The sequence below is a fragment of the Amphiura filiformis genome, chromosome 9, assembly GCF_039555335.1.
Source record: "Amphiura filiformis chromosome 9, Afil_fr2py, whole genome shotgun sequence".
Lineage (NCBI taxonomy): Eukaryota > Metazoa > Echinodermata > Ophiuroidea > Amphilepidida > Amphiuridae > Amphiura > Amphiura filiformis.
This window is the reverse complement of record NC_092636.1, coordinates 11695614-11704384: the sequence shown is the minus strand read 5'-3', so window position 1 is coordinate 11704384 and position 8771 is coordinate 11695614.

The window sequence follows — 8771 nt, the reverse complement described above, 5'->3', positions numbered from 1 at the left end:
CCACACATGTACACCTATCCCATGATACATATTTGTGATGCGATTAAGCAAATTCAGTCGAAACTCAGAAATATTAAATTTTTAGTTTGCATTTACAAAGCTGGATTTTGCAGAAAACCCCATGGAATTTAAACAGCCAGTTCCAAAGATATGAGCGATTAAAGAGTTTCCAAAACAACAGGAAAGAAAAGAAAATATTTCATTTGTTTGGCTATATCTCAAAATCATTATTTCTGAGTTCCAACTGATTTTGCTTGATGGCATCACATTTCACAATGATTTACGAGTCAGAAACAAGCCAAAATATTCAAGGCCATTTGGGCCCTTATGCCTGCTGTATCATACTGAGCAGGCTAAATAAGAGTAGTAATTTTTTAGTGGCATTGCTCTGCAGCTGTTTATTACAAGACATGTATTAGGATCTACGGGCCAATATCAAGTCCAACAGGCCCTCACGCAAATGGTTAAAATTGATACATTGTTTAACAATTTGAAGATTTTTATGTTATACTGGTCCACACTTCAGGACACTTTATATAAGTCTCGCACATCAACATAATGTATATACAGTAAGCCAAACAATTAAGGTACCAGTTGTGTTCACCCCTGTATATCCTAAACAAAGGCAGATATGTAATAATTGAAACCAACAGCCAATAGCTACATCTTTTAGCTCGAATTTAAGACCTCATTTGTTGACATTGTTTAAAAAATAAAGACACAACGATCCAAAAACCCAAGGAAGATGCTCATTTAAAAGTTGCAGTTTGCCACATTGCATGCCCTATTGATTTGTACACAAAGCGTTCGCGAACAAGATAACAAGCGCTGTGCCTTCATTGATTAGCACGAAAAACTAGCGTCAAGCTTTCATTGATTAGAACACAAATGTGCAACTTTTTATTTCGTATCTTCATCAGGTTTTGGACTACCGTTTCTTTTATTCTCAACCAATTTCAACAAATAAGGTCTTAAATCAGAGCTAAAGAGTACAGGCATCGGCTGCTTGTTTTAATTTTGACACATTTGTCTTTATTTAGGATATACAGGGGTGAACACAACTGGTACCTTAATTTTTTGGCTTACTGTACATCAATACGGGAAAGATTGATGGTGAAGCCATCATCAAATCATGGGCCTGCCTTGATTTTTAAGGCTTGTTTTGTAGCATTGATTGGTAGGTATTGTAATACTGATTTAGAGCAGAAGTTATGACTTTACAAAGGAATACTTCTGATACAATTGAATACATGAATACAAAACCCACCCAAGTCCATGGGAAGTGATTTTGTGAAAACTAAAAACAACAGTGTATCATTTTATGTCCTTCAGTAATTAGGTTTACCTGGTCAATATGGTAAGTTTTACGTGCAAATGAGTGGGTTAAACTGTATTAGGTAAAGTATGACGATTAGCATTTCAGGGACTTTGTGGGGGTTCATTTTAAATGCTGGACTTGGGTGGTTTTTTGAATCATATATATAAAGACAACAATGTTGGAATGAGATTACCACTAGTAAGATAATACAAAATAAAGCACACAGGTATGTATGTTGATAAGCACACTGCCATGTAATATAAACCACACACTTTCCTGATTAAACCAAAGTCACTCCAGCAATGAATGTGTTACGTGGACTTGTGTTGTTCTTTTATACACACTGGATTTCAATCAATGTGTTACAAGTCTCAAATCACGGACTTTGGTGGTTCTTTCATATATGCTATTTTTCACATGCTTAATAGACACACGTAGGGGGTGAATTTTGAGTTGTTCTTTCATACATATGACAGGCCTATTTATAAGCAACAATTTCCCATGCTTAACTCATTTTGGCCACAAGGATGGACTTGGGTGGGTTGTGTATTCATGTATTCAATTGCTTGTCATTGGCTGAATGAGCAGTCAATTTGTCACTATATTTGCTAGCAATTAACAATTAGTATTGGTATTTTACATGCAAATGGTGAGAATCTGCTATTCTATATTTTTTATGAGTTTATATCCTCCCATAGAACTGCATGTTACATGGCCAAAATAACCAGTAGGGTTTCTTTTATTTTACCTTGCTATTTCAGCTCAAAATGGACAGAAACCCTTTCTGACAATTATCACCAGTAATACATTTCAGTATTTTGAGTATAGAATAACAACAAATCATACATTATGGCTTTAAAATATCGTTTATTTTGCTTCATTTTTTTCATGTCTCTCCAAGATCCTTCGTTGGAATTTATCCACACAAAAAAGGATTAACCCAGTGTCAGTGTCACCATTCAGAGTTACAAATATATTTGCTATTAACATGCATGCCTCGAAACAAACTGTACTTAGCAAGTATTTGGTCAAAATAAATAAAAGCGTTTATTCAAGGTCCATTTTAGAACGATAAAAACGCTAAAATGATGAAATATGAACTCACTTCCGGTTTCAATCCAGATTTTCGCCAATTATTGACCCGCTATTATAACAACCATGTGGGAAACTTGGTGAAGCTTACGAAACACACAAGATGGCATGGAAATATCGGCATTTTTGAAACATCTTGGTTGAAAAAAGTGGTGGGGGCATTTATTTGAGGGGGGGGCGACTATTTGACGAAATACGGTATGTCAATATAAGCTTATCAATCAGTTAAATTGTCACAAAAATTATAGTATCATCAAGAAAGTCCGAATGTTGAATTTTTTACATGCAAAAGCGCATACTGGTTTCATGCTGCCATGGCGCTTGCCGATATGCAGCATGACGCAATCACACATTCAGACAAGCGGATACAATCAAGGCTTGTCATTGGCTGATATGCTGCCATGCCGCTTGCCTATATGCAGCGTGACGCACTCGCATTCAGACAAACGGATACAATCAAGGCTTGTCATTGGCTGATATATGCTGCTTGCCGCAACAGCGTGACATTATGATGTGGGCATTATTCTGTATACTAAGTAGTGCACATACAACAAGCCCATACCCTAATTAGGCAGGTTGTCTTGCGCACATAACTGCATATAGTCTACCAAAATAGTTCAGCAGCTGTGGAGTTGCCAAAATGGTGTTTTTTTGGTGGGGTCTAAAAATTTGCATAAAATTTGGCATTTTTGCTTAAAATAGTGTATTTTTTAGATTTGACTGGGGGAAACCAGAGTGAGGTCAATGTCAAAGTTTGGGGGAAATGCCATGCCTCCACCCCTATGTCACTGCCACTGTGCATCTTCCTGTTTATCACATGAAAAGAACATGGTCACATCAGGCTAGGGGTCAATGGGTCATGATATGCTAAACAGCCTGTTCAGCAAATGAGGAGCCAATATTTTATAACATGATTCCATCAACCAGTCAAGACACTACTTTCATATCTACACGTATGCTAAAAAATATTATCAATTGCTGTAACATCTTCAAATGCAAATATACAATTATCTCAGAGTCCAATTTTAGAAAATAAGCTATTTGTTATTAATCAAGGGTGGTTTTTGAGCTACAAAGCTACATCCTGGGACTTGGACCAGCCTTTGTGCTTTGTAAAAGCATAGAGTTAATGAATTTGGTGGTTGGTAGACCATTACATAAGTCTTTAAAAACACAGACAAAACAACAAAAGCAATCATTTACAAATGACCCTGTAAGAAAAGAATGCTCTTTTTTCCACAGGGATAGAAAAAAATGACAACCATTATGAATGCCCCTTTAAGACCAAATGGCGAGTCAGTATGAGAGTAAATAACAGTCACACAAGTATTAGGCTGGATGTGCAGGGTCCAGCAAAAACACAGATCCTGTTACCACATCTTATGACTTATAAAAGTGCTCCCATATACCATACATGGCATGAGTAAAGAAAACCATGCTGCGAATGGGAAATAACTGCAGACTTTGAATAATGTTAATTTGACATACTGCTTATATTAAAGCCATATTATAACATTTGCTGAGGAGAACGCCTCAAAAAAAAAAATTTAATTCTGTTTTTTACACGATTGTAATGTACTTTAGTCAATCAAGATATTCTGCAAAAATCAAGACTTTAGGTGCTGTAGTTTTGTCAAAATCCGAGATTTTGAATAAAATACCGTATACAACCATGGGAGTAACATGCATAGGCGCTAGTAGTAAATTCCAATTTTCTATGCTTTACCTCACTTGTTCTGCTCAAAATTAAAAGGGGACATATCTGACAGTAAAAGCTAACATTTAATGGAAAATAAATACTAATCTATTTTTACAGAAATGTTATAATATGGCTTTAAAACTTAAGACATCTCATCAAATTCCCCATAAATAGCGTGAGCCTGAGCTTGTGCAGTTCCTAAACATTTTGGCGAGTGATTCAACTGCAACAACTATACTTTGTTTCACCCCAACTTCGGGTATGAGGTGCGGGCTTTTAAAAGGGCATTTCGCGATCCATAGCATCATCCCCCCACTTTAATCCAATAAAGTTGAGATTTTTATACACTGGAAACCACTGGCTACATAATGTTTATGTACAAAAACTTTCTTGCAGATTATTTGGTTTTAGCAAAAAATATTGTGAAATTTGAATTATATACGTTCTGGTACACCAGAACGAAATTACAACACATTGTCTATGGAGCAGTTTAATACACATAATCATGCATAACCTGCAAACGCAAAATTGGAATCAACTGAAATTTTGGGAATAAGCTTCTTTTGTAGATTCACCGAAAAATGTCATAAAAAGAGAATGCTAGAAATAAATATGGATCGCGAAACACTCTTTTAAGCTATTGCAGCACAAATCATGTCGACAAATTGCTCTTGTATGCATATGTACAAGCTCTACAGAATTTGGTTCATCAACCAACTTTTGGCTCATGACCCATATAGTTAGAGAACAGCCACCCGGATTAGTATGAAATTACAGTCAAAATAACAAAGCAATGAACGCAGTGTGGTGAATACGCATCTAATAATAACCCACCAACAGGGAGGTTACGGGACGTAGCAGATGTCGGATTGAGTGCGTCTAAAATGACACATTGCCTTCATATATTTGCCATTTTGACTACAGTACACCATGCAATGAGGGGCTAATGTGTTTCACCTGAAAAGTACCATGAGTATACTACAAGAGCATGCAGGAGCAAGGATTCGGCTATACCAGTTGAAATCCTTACACCCCTATGAAAGACATGACCTTACTCTTCCAAACAGGGAGTGTGAATTTCAAATGGGGTTACCAGAATGGTGACTCCATTTGTAATCTACACCCCCTGAGTGGGAGATTAAGTTGATGTCTTCCATAGGGAGAGTGTGGTTTTAACTGGAATGACCCATTGATTAGATAAGATTTGATAGGTGAGGTTGGTTCTTACGTACAGAGTTGCACACACATTAAATTTTATATGGATGCTAGGAACGTAACATTTGAAAAGACTGCTACGCTGATGAAAACAATTTACCGGTAATAATATTTGGCACAATTTTGAATTGATCTGCATAACCAGAACATCTATTCAAAAGAAAAATATATCTTTATTGGCATTTTTCATATAAATGATTGGAAATTTGGAAGGAATTAATTACTGAACTGCTTTATCAGATGTGCAAAGTCCCCAAAAACAAAATGACAATTTGTGTTTAAGCTTGGGCATTTCAGAGGTTTGCATATGCAGTGCTTAAAACACACTATTACAAAAAAAAAGCACACACTTAAGGGATCTAAAATCACAATTTATGCGTTTAATTTGACATATTTTTATACATGAGAGCATCCTCAGACCTATAAATTGTATTCTGAGCCTGAAGCATGTCTTTCTGATATCAAATAATTTTCATTTTTGAAAATCACAATATAATACAAATTTTATGACAAATTATAAAAATTTGATATTTTTGAATTTTGATATATAACAGTCCTCCCCAATTATATAAATCTAATGATATATTCTTAAAGTGTATGTAGCAGGGAGGAAAAGCCGACGGTCAATTGAAAATTTTGACCTTTCATATTGAAGATATGGATTTTTTTCCCAAAAAGACCTAATTTGTTTTGGTGTTTTATAAAAAATCCATATGTGAAAGGTCAAAATTTTCAATTATATAGCTTTTCAAACCTACATACACTTTAAGTATAAATCATCAGATTTATAAAGTTTACTTCAAGTACTGTTAAATATCAAAATATCAATTTTAATGATTTGCCATAAAATGTGTATTAAATTGGAATTTCAAAACTCAAAATTTTTGATATCATAATGACATTCTTCGTATTCAGAATGCAATTCGATATGTCTGATGTGCCCTAATGTTCCAAAATAAATACTGTCCAAACGTCCATACCCCAGCCCTTAAATAAAAGTTTCCTGATCGTATGGCAAAATAATCTGGGGTACACTATTTTGCTCTCTATCAAAGATGCATATATATAACAGTTGGGACTCTTTGGGTATAACTGATGCTGTCACAATAATTTTGCCAATTGAATGCAGACAGGTTGTACAATGTACATGCTTTGTTCGTATTATACACTTATGACCTACTGCATTCAACAAATGGCTCAAGTACACTGAATAAATTCACCTTTTTGATATTGAGATATTATTTCTAATACAATTTTTTTATAATTAGAGAGGGCGGCCTATCTGCTGTGTCATAGCATGACATCAGTCAATATGAGACATTAAATATTAAATGCGAGGATCCAGAGGATACATGCCTGAGAAAATCGAATCCGAACGGTTCTGATTTTTTCTCTCCTTTATTAAAATGCCAGTTTGTCTGAGCTCCATTTCTTTAACAAATTTTTATATGTGCGTGCAGCTCTGTACCAGAAGAAACCTTCAAATCTAATGTTATATCCTTCATTCATAGATTCTTGTTCATTGATTGGTTAAAAGCGTGTCACGTGATCAAAAATAAACACACTATTCTGTGAGGAAGTGCAAAAAAGTACTATTTACGTCCGTAAATAGTACCTTCAAGCCGTAAATAGTACCTTTGGATATTTACTATTTACGGATAGCAGCATACCCACGTCGCAGTCCATAAAGCATAACAATAACATTGAACGTTGACATTGACTATAAGAGTATTTTGTCACTGCCGAGAAACGACAACACAAAAATGGCGAAATATAAATCAAGCTGGAGTGGGCTGCTACTGCTGAAGAAGATCACAATTTCAGCTGTTTAATTTGAATTGTTACCAGTTCTAGCGCAGGAATATTTACTGAATTCATACCACAGACCAACACAGTCAGATTCAGAGCGACACTGACTTAAAAAAAAGCTTAAAAACAAACACTGACAGTGCGAGACCAGTCTCGGATGCCTAGGCCATGCATGCATGAAGGTAGCTGGCCTAGTACTGTGCGATAATGGAGGCCTATCCCGATCGAAAATCGATGGCCTTCGAAGTTACACACGTAAATCAGTGTTTTACATGTAACAACTTGAACAAATAAACACTGACAGTGAGTAATCATTCTAAAAAATAAGCGCCTTGGGACACTAACACATGAACATGACAGTGCGAGTTTTTGAACCGCCTAAACCGGACTGCCGTGCATAGGCCTATCTTGAAGCATGGTGGAGTTTTCATATAATCTTTTAACCAATCAATGAACAAAAAATCTATGAATGAAGGATATTGTACAATATATATGTTTTCATTTGAGGTTCTGTTACACTATATGACCTCGCTGATTCAATAGTACTATTTTCCTTGGGGCTTAAGTACACTCGGGAAAATAGTACTATTGATCTCAGGCCCATAGTTTTAACCAATACTCTTTGGCAGTATATATTTGTATAATATATCTGTATAGTATAGTAATAGTATACAAATGTGTATTAGTACAATGGTAAGAATTTTCATATGGACTGGTCCATTCAACAAAGCTTTGCCAAATTGAATGGAACAGTTCATATTTCACCAAATGAAAATATTATTTTCATTGAATGAATAAAAATGTTCAATATTTATTTTATATAACTCATATAAATTCTGTTTCTTCCACTTAGTTTCATATATACCACTAGGACAACAAAATATATTAAAAACTTTTATATAAAATATACTTTTTTTTAAAGCAACATTAGCGTTGCCATGGTAGCGTGCAGGGGAAAATGGACTATTTGCACTTGTGCAAAGTGCAATAGTCTTTTTGCAGGCAATGCTAAAAATAGCGAACATAACCAACAGTAACTGGCCATTCAAATGAATCTTTCTGAGTTATATAATTTAAATTATGGTAATTAAATTGCTGTCCCCAAATCTAACAATATTTAGATGACAACTCCATTGTTTTACAGAAAGTTGCAGCCAAAACCTGAAGAGTGGAATCTGGCTGTTTATATTTCAAAAAAACTTGCCATGGTAAAGGCCTAAATCTTTACTGGCTCCCTCAACCAAAATTAACATACATCGATAAGGAAGAAACATTCAATTCTAGAGAAGCCAGTCAAGTTCCCAGTTTTTGCCTTGTCATGCCAAATTTAGTGTCATTTGTTGAAGATTTGAGGAGAGCAAATGAATGAAATATGTATAAAGTATCATTTGTCCAAGTTTTTTGGTGGGAAGTTCCGACTAATGAAGAGTGTCAGATCTTCAATCAGTCGAAAATTGTATTAGTCCCATGCAGTAATAGGGTCATTGGGTGGTCATTTCTACACATGCACCAGTTTAAGAGTTTGCTTTATCAAGCATATTATAACATCACTGCACAAATTTGATGCGATCAAACAAAACAAGTCTTTTTACATGAAAAATAGTTTTGAACTTTGTTTCATAACTGTGCGCAAAATGA